This window comes from Cebus imitator, unplaced genomic scaffold, assembly GCF_001604975.1.
Source record: "Cebus imitator isolate Cc_AM_T3 unplaced genomic scaffold, Cebus_imitator-1.0 Scaffold838, whole genome shotgun sequence".
Taxonomy (NCBI): Eukaryota; Metazoa; Chordata; class Mammalia; order Primates; family Cebidae; genus Cebus; species Cebus imitator.
The window spans coordinates 37,450-47,583 of record NW_016108153.1 but is presented as its reverse complement, the minus strand read 5'-3'; positions in this window follow the sequence as shown (position 1 = coordinate 47,583).

Below are 10,134 nucleotides of genomic sequence, written 5' to 3'. Positions count from 1 at the left end.
TGGCACGATCTTGGCTCACTGCAACCTCCGCCTCCCAGGTTCAAGCGATTCTCCTGCCTCAGCCTCCCGAGTAGCTGGGATTACAGGCACGCGCCACCACACCCAGCTAATTTTGTATTTTTAGTAGAGATGGGGTTTCTCCAATTTGGTCAGCCTGGTCTTAATCTCCTGACCTCAGGTGATCCACCTGCCTTGGCCTCCCAAAGTGCTGGGATTACAGGCGTGAGCCACCACAACTGGCCGGCTGTGTCCATTCTACTCACAAACTTGTAAAGGCATTCTTCATTTCTGTTGCTGTATGTTTTATTTGTAACATTTCCTTTTGATTCTTTGTTAAAATTGCCACCTTTCTGGTCATGCATGTTGCCTACTTTTACATTAAAGCCTGAATATATTAATCACAGTTATTTTAAATTAGTTGTCTAAAACATTCTCCCTATTTCATATCTGAGTCTGATTCTGATAATTGGTATGTCCCTTCAGAGTATTTTCCTTCTTGCCTCTATGGTGTTTCTTTTCATTTTTGTTGTTGTTGTTGTTGTTAAAAGCTAGGTATGGACTTCTGGTTTGTTGCTTTGCATGTAAGGAGCTTGGAAATCCATGCACTCCTAACAACTACAAAGCTGAATAGATAGAAAAAGTCAACAACTCTTCTTTGATCTGTAAGATAGGGGAGGACACAGGAAAACTCCTGCTTCCAAGTTTAGAGAGACAGGTAAATACGGAGTTGTGACTCATAAGCAGAAACTGCCACAGGAACCAGTACTAGGGTAGGAAAATCTAACCTGTAATTAAATAATTGCTGAAGGTTCAGTGCAGGCAAATCTAAGAAATAAAAATTTCAGGAGGACCCAGTGATAGAGGGTTTTTACAATATTATGAGATTTACCTCCAGGAGCACAACCATGTTGCCATAGTAAATATTGGAGAAAAATCTTCTCAAGCTTTCAGAAGTGGGAAGGAAAAAGGAACCATTATGAAATACACCAAAGTACTCAGAGTACATAAAGACTGAGACTTAATCATAGGACCATAGAATGCTTCTTCTCCCCTACACCTTACTACCACATTACTAAGGGACTATTTGCAGAAGTTCATTTTACATTGTACATAATGTCTCGCTATTAAGAAAAAATTACAAGGCATATCAAAAGGAAAAAAACCCACAATTTCAAAACATTAGGGCAAGCAACAGAACCAGATATGACAGGGTGTTGAAATTATCAGACCAGGAATTTAAACAACCTACACAGTTTATATGCTGAGGGTTCTAAAGAATGAAGTAGGCAGTATGCAAGAAGAGATGGGCAGTGTAAGCAGAGAAATGGAAATCCTAAGAAAGAACCAAAAAGAAATGCTCAAGATAAAAAACATTGTAACAGTAATAAAGAATGCCTTTGATGGGTTTATTAGTAGATGAGATACAACTGAGTAAAGGATCTCTGAGCTTGAGGATATATCAATAGAAACTTCAAAAACGAAAAAGCAAAGAGAACAAAAACAAATAAAACAACAGAACAGACTATCTAAAACCTGTGGGAAAACTACAAGGATATAACATATGCATAATGGGAATACAAGAAAGAGAAAGAAAGAAAGAAATAGAAGAAATATTTGAGTCAATAATGACTGAGCGTTTTCCTAAATAAGACCAGACACCAAACCACAGATCCAAGTGGTTTCGTGTATGGCATTATCTGGGGAGATTCTCACTCCAGAGAACACCAAGCAGGATAAATGCCAAAAAGTGACACCTAAGCATATCATTTTCAAACTGCAGAAAATCAAAGGAAAAAAATCCTGGAATAAGCCAAAGGGGTGGGGGGAATCTTACCTATAGAGTAACAAAGATAAGAATTACATCCAACTGCTCCTCAAAAACCTTGCTAACAAGAAGATAGTGGAGTGAAATATTCAAAGTGTTGAGGAAAAAGCCCACCAACCTAGAATGGCAAAATTATCCTTCAAAGACGAAGGATAAAGACTTTCCTTTTTTTAAATGAAGATTTTAAAAACTATATTTTAAGTTCTGGGGTACATGTGCAGATCGTGCAGGATTGTTACATAGGTATATACATGCCATGGTGGTTTGCTGCATCCATTTCCCTGTCATCTACATTAGGTATTTCTCCTAATGTTAGCCCTCCCCAATCCCCCCACCCCTTGTTATCCCTTCTATAGCTCCCACACCCCCTGACAGGCCCTGGTGTGTGATGTTCTCCTCCCTGTGTCCATGTGTTCTCACTGTTCAGCACTCACTTATGAGTGAGAACATGTGGTGTTTGATTTTCTGTTCTTGTGTCACTTTGCTGAGAATGATGGTTTCCAGCTTCATCCATGTCCCTTCAAAGGACATGAACTCAGGATAAAGACCTTCTTAGACAAACAAAACTTGAGGGAATTTATTGTCAGTAGACCTATCTTGCAAGTAATGTTAGACATTCGTTAGAGAGCAGGAAAATTATAAAGGACAGAAACTCTGATCTACATGAATAAAGTAAAACCATGAAGGAATAAGTCAAGGTAAAATGAAAAATTTTATTTCAAAACTCTTAGTTGATCTAACAGATAACAGTTTGTTCAAAATAATAGCAATATAATCGATTATGTAGGTGAATATATATATCATATATATGCTTATGTATGCTTATATGTAGTGAAATGAATGGCATCATTGACACGAGGAATAGGAAGGAGAAATTAAGGTTATTTTGTTATTATGAGGTATTCATACTGCCTGCAAAGTGGTATAGTGTCATTTGAAAGTGGACTTGGAGTAGTTGTATGTCCAATATAATTGAAAACAGATATTCAAAAAAAAATCCTAAAAACTTGTACACCAACGTTCATGGCAGTACTAGTCACAATAGTCAAAGTATGGAATCAATGAAATTTTGATCAACTGATGAATAGACAAACAATTGTGGTATACCTAAACAGTGAAATATTATTGATGGCTGGCCTCGATGGCTTATGCCTGTAATCCCAGCCCTTTGGGAGGCTGAGGTGAGCAGATTGTTTGAGCCCAGGAATTTAAGACCAGCCTGGGCAACATGGCAAAAACCCACCTCTACCCAAAATACAAAAACCAGCCAGTCTCATAACTTGGTCTCCAAATAAATAAATAGGTAAAGATTAAAAAATTAAAAAATTTTAAAGAAATATTATTGAGCCATAAAAAGAAATATAGTACAAATGCATGATGCAACACAGATGTACCTCAGAAACGTGCTAAATCAATGAAACCATACACAAAATGCCAAGTATTGTATGATTCCATTTGTATGAAATATCCAGAACAGTTAAATACATACAGACAGAAAGCGGTTAGTGGTTGTCAGGGACTGAGGGAGAAGGAAAGGGCCAGCAAATTCTTAATGGGTTCAGGGTTTCCTTTTGGAGTGATGAAAATATTTCAGAACCAGGTCAAGGTCCTAGTTGTACAACATTGTAAGTATGCTAGATGACTCTAAATTACTTTAAAATGGTTAGTTGTATGTTTCGTGATTTTTTCTGAAATAAAATTTTTGATGAAAAGCAATAGATTGCAAATTTAACATGTGCAAAATCTAACTCCTGATTCTGTCACTGCCAAATCTGAAATCGCACAGTCTTTCACACTCCAGTTAATTGCAAATCCATTCTTCTTTTTCCTTAGCCCCAACACCTTGTAGTCATCTTTGACTCTCCCACAGTCCACATCTAATCCATAGGAAACTATGAAAGGACTTACATTTCTAAATATATCCCGAATATATCTCACCATTACCACTGCTATCATTCTCGTCTAAAGTACTATAATCTCCTTCACTAGATTTTCACAATAGTCTCTTAACTGGCTTCAATCTTTCCCCATCTTCAGTCCTCAGTACAGCAGCCAGAGGATTCTATTAAAGCATGTTACATAATATAACCTTTCTGTTCAAAACCCTCCAGTAATTTTTCCATCTCTTTCAGAGTTAACGCCAAAGTTCATACAATGGCCTGCAAGGCTCTAGATGATATGAATTACCATAAAATCTGTGCCCTCATCGCCTATTGCTTTCCCCTTCATTCACGTTGCCCCATCTGCACCACCCTTCTGGCTCTTAGCAAAACTGCCAGGAAGAATTTTTCTTTGGAAAACTGCAGTTGATGTCTCCTCTGCCTGAAATATCCACCACAACTGCCATCATCATTACCATCACGACCGATATCCAAATAACTTTCTACCTTACCTCCTTCAGTTATTTACTCAGCTAATCACTTACACAGTTAGCCCATCTCCAACAACCCTACCGAACACTGTAATCCCTTCAGCCTTCCCATCTCACTTCCATGCCTTATCTTTCTCCTTAGTGCTTATCACCATTAAAATCCTATGCATTTTATTTATTTATATTTTTACCTATCTTCCTCAATTATAATATAAGCTCCACAAATTCAGGTAATTTTACCTACCTTATTCACTACTATATTTTTAGCATCTAAAACAGCACTTGGTACACCATAGAAGATAAATAAATATTCGTTGAATAGGAATGTATGAATGACATTGTAGGAAGAATCTCCTAACTGTCACCTCTCTGCACAATACAGTTTCATAATTGCTGCAGGATGTCCTTGCAGGAAGCTTGTGTGTCGATTCCTTGCTGAGCTCTGTTCTCTCACTTCTAGAGTAGTTGTGTTTCTACCTAGAAGGAAAGATGAGGACACTACTTCACAGAAGGATGGTATTTATTTTTCTGTGGTGAACACCTGTAAACAAAAGAGATTTTGAGTTGGTCTTTGGCTACCCATAAATGACTCAGGAACATGGATGGGATCAAGTCCAGGGGTTCAGAGAGAAAAGATAATGGGGCACATCACCAGAGAAAAACCTAGGTCTGTGAGCATGTAAACATTATTCATTATTTATATGTGTCTTGGGAGGAAAGTGCAAGAAGAGCTGGATAATAATTTTTATAAGAGCAGAATGACCCGTATTTGCAGACTAATAGAAGTCGGTAAAATCTAGGTATGTCCACAATGTCAAAGTCCAGGGTAAAGACAGAATAGAGATAAGGGAACAGGACAAAGGGTCATGTTTGGACAGAGAAGGGAGACTGATTTTTGGAGGGGCAGAGATGCATTTAATACAAGTTAAATCTAACTTATTTATGGTTTGGAAACAGCAAGAGGTTTAGGCCATAGTCAAAGCTATCTACATATCTTACCCATAAACTGGAATACATAAAATGCAACTTGTCTCTGGTATTCAGGATTTGACAGTTCCAAATCTGTTACCCTTCTCAAAACATCAAAGACTTACAGATTTCAGAGATGCTCTTTCTCAATTTTAAAAAGGAATTTTCAAATGAAAAGAGTTAGCTCTAAGTAAATTGTTAACATAGTTCAAAGTGTAAAGAGAATGTGAAATATGAATAATGAAAGAAAAGCTATGTACTGATATTTAAATGATAAAGACACCCCAAACACAACATGCATGTACTCTTTCTGTAATCTGAGTCCTACTTTCCTTCCAGCCTCATAGCATTCCTTTTCACCACAACAACCACAGCTACTTTCACTCCAGTCAGACTGAGTCACTGTGCTCATTTGCTCAGAATTGCACACCTGTGAGTGAGCTTCCCTAATCTAACTTGTGTCTCAAGTTTCACTTGTTATTTTTGTCATGACTCAGATTCAGCTTTGGTTTCCCTAACAGCCTGTCTCAGTTGTTTGCCTTAACCTGTCACCACAAGAAGACGAAGACAATAGAGAGACATGTTTTCTCACCTGTCCCAGGCCTCTATTCACCAAGTTTCCTGCCTGAGCCAAGCAATTCAGTGGGCATGAGCAGAAAAATGATTAACAAACAGATGGATTCCAGGAACTTTTTATTATAGCAGCTAGACCCTGTTCTTTCTCCTCTGCCTGTTGAGACACTATACTTAGACAAAATAGACTGTGAAAAACTGTCACTATAAATGTAATTACAAAGGAGATTGTTAAATAATGATAAAAAGGTCAATTCAACAGTAAAATATAAAAGTTATAAATATATAAGCACATATCATCAAGACACCTAAATATATAAACATTGCCAGATGTGAAGGGAGAAAAACATAGCAATACAATGGTAGTAGGAGACTTTAAGACCCCACTTACAACTGTGGATAGATCATTCAGAGATAAAATCAATAAGGAAAAACTGCAGACTAGAGATAACAAAAATCTTCAACAAAATATTAACAAATAGGATTCAATAGCACATTAAAAGAATTATAAACCATGACCAAGTGGAAGTTAGCCTAAGAAGCAAGGGTGGTTCAACATACTCAAATCAATGTAATACACCATATTAATGGAATGAAGGGTACAAATCACATGATCATATTAATAGATGCACAAAAATATGTGACAAAATTCAAGACCCTTTCATGCTAAAAACTCTCAACAAATAAGGTATAAAAGGAACTTAAAATAATACAGGTCATATATGAAAATGCACTGCAAACATCATATTCAATGATGAAAAACCAAAAGCTTTTTCTGTAAGATATGGAGCAAGACAAAGATGCCTATTCCTACCACTTTTATTTAACACAGTACTGGATGCAGCTAGAGCAATTAGGCAAGAGAAGGAAATAAAACACATTCAAATTGGGAAGGAAGAAGTAAGAGTATCTGTTTGCAGGTGACATGATCTTATTAGACTTTTGCTTACAGAGCTGTTTGAATGCCTTATATTCTGGTTATTAATTCCTTGTCAGATGGGTAGTTTTCAAATATTTTCTCCCATTCTTTGAGCTCTTTCTTTGTTGCTTATTTCTTTTGCTGTGCAGAAGCTTTCTAACTTTATGCGATTCCATTTGTACATATTTGATTTGGTTGCCTGTGCTTGTGGGTATTGCTCAGGAAATCTTTGCCCAGACCAATGTTCTGGAGATTTTTCCCAATTTTTTCTTTAGTAGTTTCATAGTTTGAAGTCCTACATTCAAAGTTTTAATTCATTTTGATTTGATTTTTATATATAGTGAGATATTGGGGTCTACTTTCATTCTTCTACATATGAATATCCAATTTTCCCAGTGCTATTTGTTGAAGAGATTGTTTTTTTCCCCAGTGTATATTCTTGGTCCCTTTGTCTAAAATGAATTCAGGTGTGTACATTTGTTTGTGGGTTTCTATTCTGTTCCATTGGTCTACCTGTCTTTTGGGGGGCAGTACCATATTGTTTTGGTTACTATAGCTCTGTAGTATAATTTGAAATCAGGTAATGTGATTCCTCCAGTTTTGTTCTTTTTGCTTAGGATAGCTTTGGCTAGTCTGGTCTCCTGTGGTTCCATATAAATTTTAAGATTGTTTTTCTATTTCTGTAAAGAATGTCATTGCTATTTTGATAGGGATTGCACTAAATCTGTAGATTGCTTTGGATAGTATGAACATTTTAACAATATTGATTTTTCCAATCTATATATAGTTTTATAGTTTTCATTGTAGAGATCTTTCACTTCTTTAAGTTGTCTCCTAGGTATTTAATATTACTCGTGGCTATTGTAAATGAGATTATGTTTTGATTTCTTTTTCAAATTATTCACTATTGGCATATAGAAAAGCTACTGGTATGTTGATTTTGTGTCCTGCAATGTTACCAAATTTATTTAATAGTTCTAATAGTTTCCTTGGGGCATCTTTAGGCTTTTCCCAAATATAAGATAGTATCATCTTCAAACAAGGATTATTTGATTTATTCCTTTCCAATTTGGATGCCCTTTCTTTCTTTCTCTTGTCTAATTACTCTAGGTAGGATTTCCAGTTCTATGTTAAATTACAGTGGTGAAAATGGGCATCAATGTCACATTCCAGATTTTAGAGAAAAGGCTTTCATTTTTTTTCCCATTCACTACACTACTAGCTGTGTATCTGTTGTATATGGCTTTTATTATGGTGAAGTATTTTCCTTTTAGCCCCACTTTTTTGAGGATTTTTAGCATGAAGCGATGTTGAATTTTATCAAATGCTTTTTCATTTTCAATTGAAATTATGATATGGTTTTTATCCTTCATTTTGTTGATAAGATGTATCACATTGATTGATTTGCATGTGTTGAACCATTCTTGTATCCCAGGGATAAATCCCACTTGGTCATGGTATATGATCCTTTTAATGCACTTTTGTATTTGGCTTGATACTAATTTTTTGAGACTTTTTGCATCTACATTCATCAGGGATATTGGCCTGTAGTTTTCTTTTCTTCTTGTATCTTTTATTTCTTTCAAATTCATTTATTTCTGCTCTGATCTTTTCTTTTCCTAATTTTGGGCTGCTTTTGCTGTGTCCCATGTTTTGGTATGTTGTGTTTCCATTATAATTTGTTTCAATAATTTTTAAATTTTTCTTCTTAATTTCTTTATTGACCATTAATTATTCACCATTAATTTATTGACCTTAATTTCTTTATTGGTCATTCAGGAACACATTGTTTAACTCCATATGTTTATGTAGTTTCCAAAACTTTTCGTGTTATTGATTTCTGGTTTTATTTCATTGTAGTTGGAGAAGATGCTTGACATTATCTTAATTATTTAAATGTTTTAAGACTTATTTTATGACCTAACATATGGTCTATCATTGAGAATGATTCATATGTTAAAGAGAAGAATGTGTATTCTGCAGCCATTGGATGAGATGTTCTATAAATATCTATTATGTTCATTTGTTTTATAATGCAGATTAAGTCTGATATTTCTTTGAAGTCTTCGAGTATTATTGTATTGAGGTCCAGCTCTCTCTTTAGCTCTAATAATGTTTACTTCATATATCTTGTTGCTCCAGTGTTGGGTGTCTATGTATTTACAATTGTAATATCCTTTTGTTGAATTGACCCCTTTATCATTATATAATAATCTTCTTTGTCTCTTATTTTTTATCTTGAAATCTATTTTGTTTGATATAACTATAGCTACTCTTTCTCTTTTTTTGGTTTCCATTGGCATGGAATACTTTTTTCCATCCCTTTATTTTCAGTCTATATGTATCTTTATAGGTGAAGTGTGTTTCCTGTAGGCAACAGATCCTTAGGTCTTGTTTTTCTTTTCTTTTTTTTTTTTTAATCCATTCAACCAGTGTATGTCTTGTGATTGGAATATTTGTTCCGTTTACATTCAACGTTATTATTGGTAAGTATGGGCTTACTCCTGATATTTTGTTATTTGTTTTCCAGCTCTTTTGTGGTCTTCTCTACCTTTTCTCTTTCCTTCCTGTTTTTCTTTTAGTAAAGGTGATTTCTTGCGTGGTATGAATTAATTTCTTGCTTCTTATTTTTTGTGTATCCATTGTGTGTTTTTCAATTTGAGGTTGCCATGAGGTTTTCAAATGCTATTTTATAACTCACTATTTTAAACAGATGACAACTTAACACTGATTGCATAAACAAACATGAAAAAGAAAACGAATAAAAACTCTACACTTTAAATTGATCTCCCCACTTTTTAACTTTTTGTTGTTTGTCTTTATGTCTTATTGTACTGTCTGTGTCTTGAAAAGTTGTGTTTTTTTATTGGCTCATTATTTAGTCTTTCCACTTAAAATAAGAGTAGTTTACACTTTAAAATTACAGTGTTATACTATCTTGTGCTTTCCTTTGTGCTTACTATTACCAGTGAGTTTGTACCTTCAGATGATTTCTTCTTGCTTATTAACATAGTTTTCTTTCTGATTGAAGAACTTTCTTTAGCAATTCTTGTACAACAAATCTGGTTTTAGGAAATCTCTCAGCTTTTGTTTTTCTGGGAAAGTCTTTATTGGTCCTTCATTCTTGAGGATATATTCACCAGATATACTATTCCTTCAATACTCTAAATATGTCATGTTACACTCTCCTGACCTGTTTGATTTCCACTGAGTAGTCTGCTGCCGGATGTATTGGAACACCATTGTATGTTATTTATTTATTTTCCCTTGCTACTTTTAGGATCATCTCTTTATGTTTGACTTTTGGGAGTTGGATTATTAAATGCCTTTAGGTAGTCTTCTTTGGGTTAAATCTGCTTGGTACTTTATAGCCTTCTTGTACTTGAATGTTGATAACTTTTTCTAGGTTTGGGTAGTTCTCTGATACTATTTTTTTGAATGAATTGCTACTCTTATATCTTTCTCTACTTAATCTTT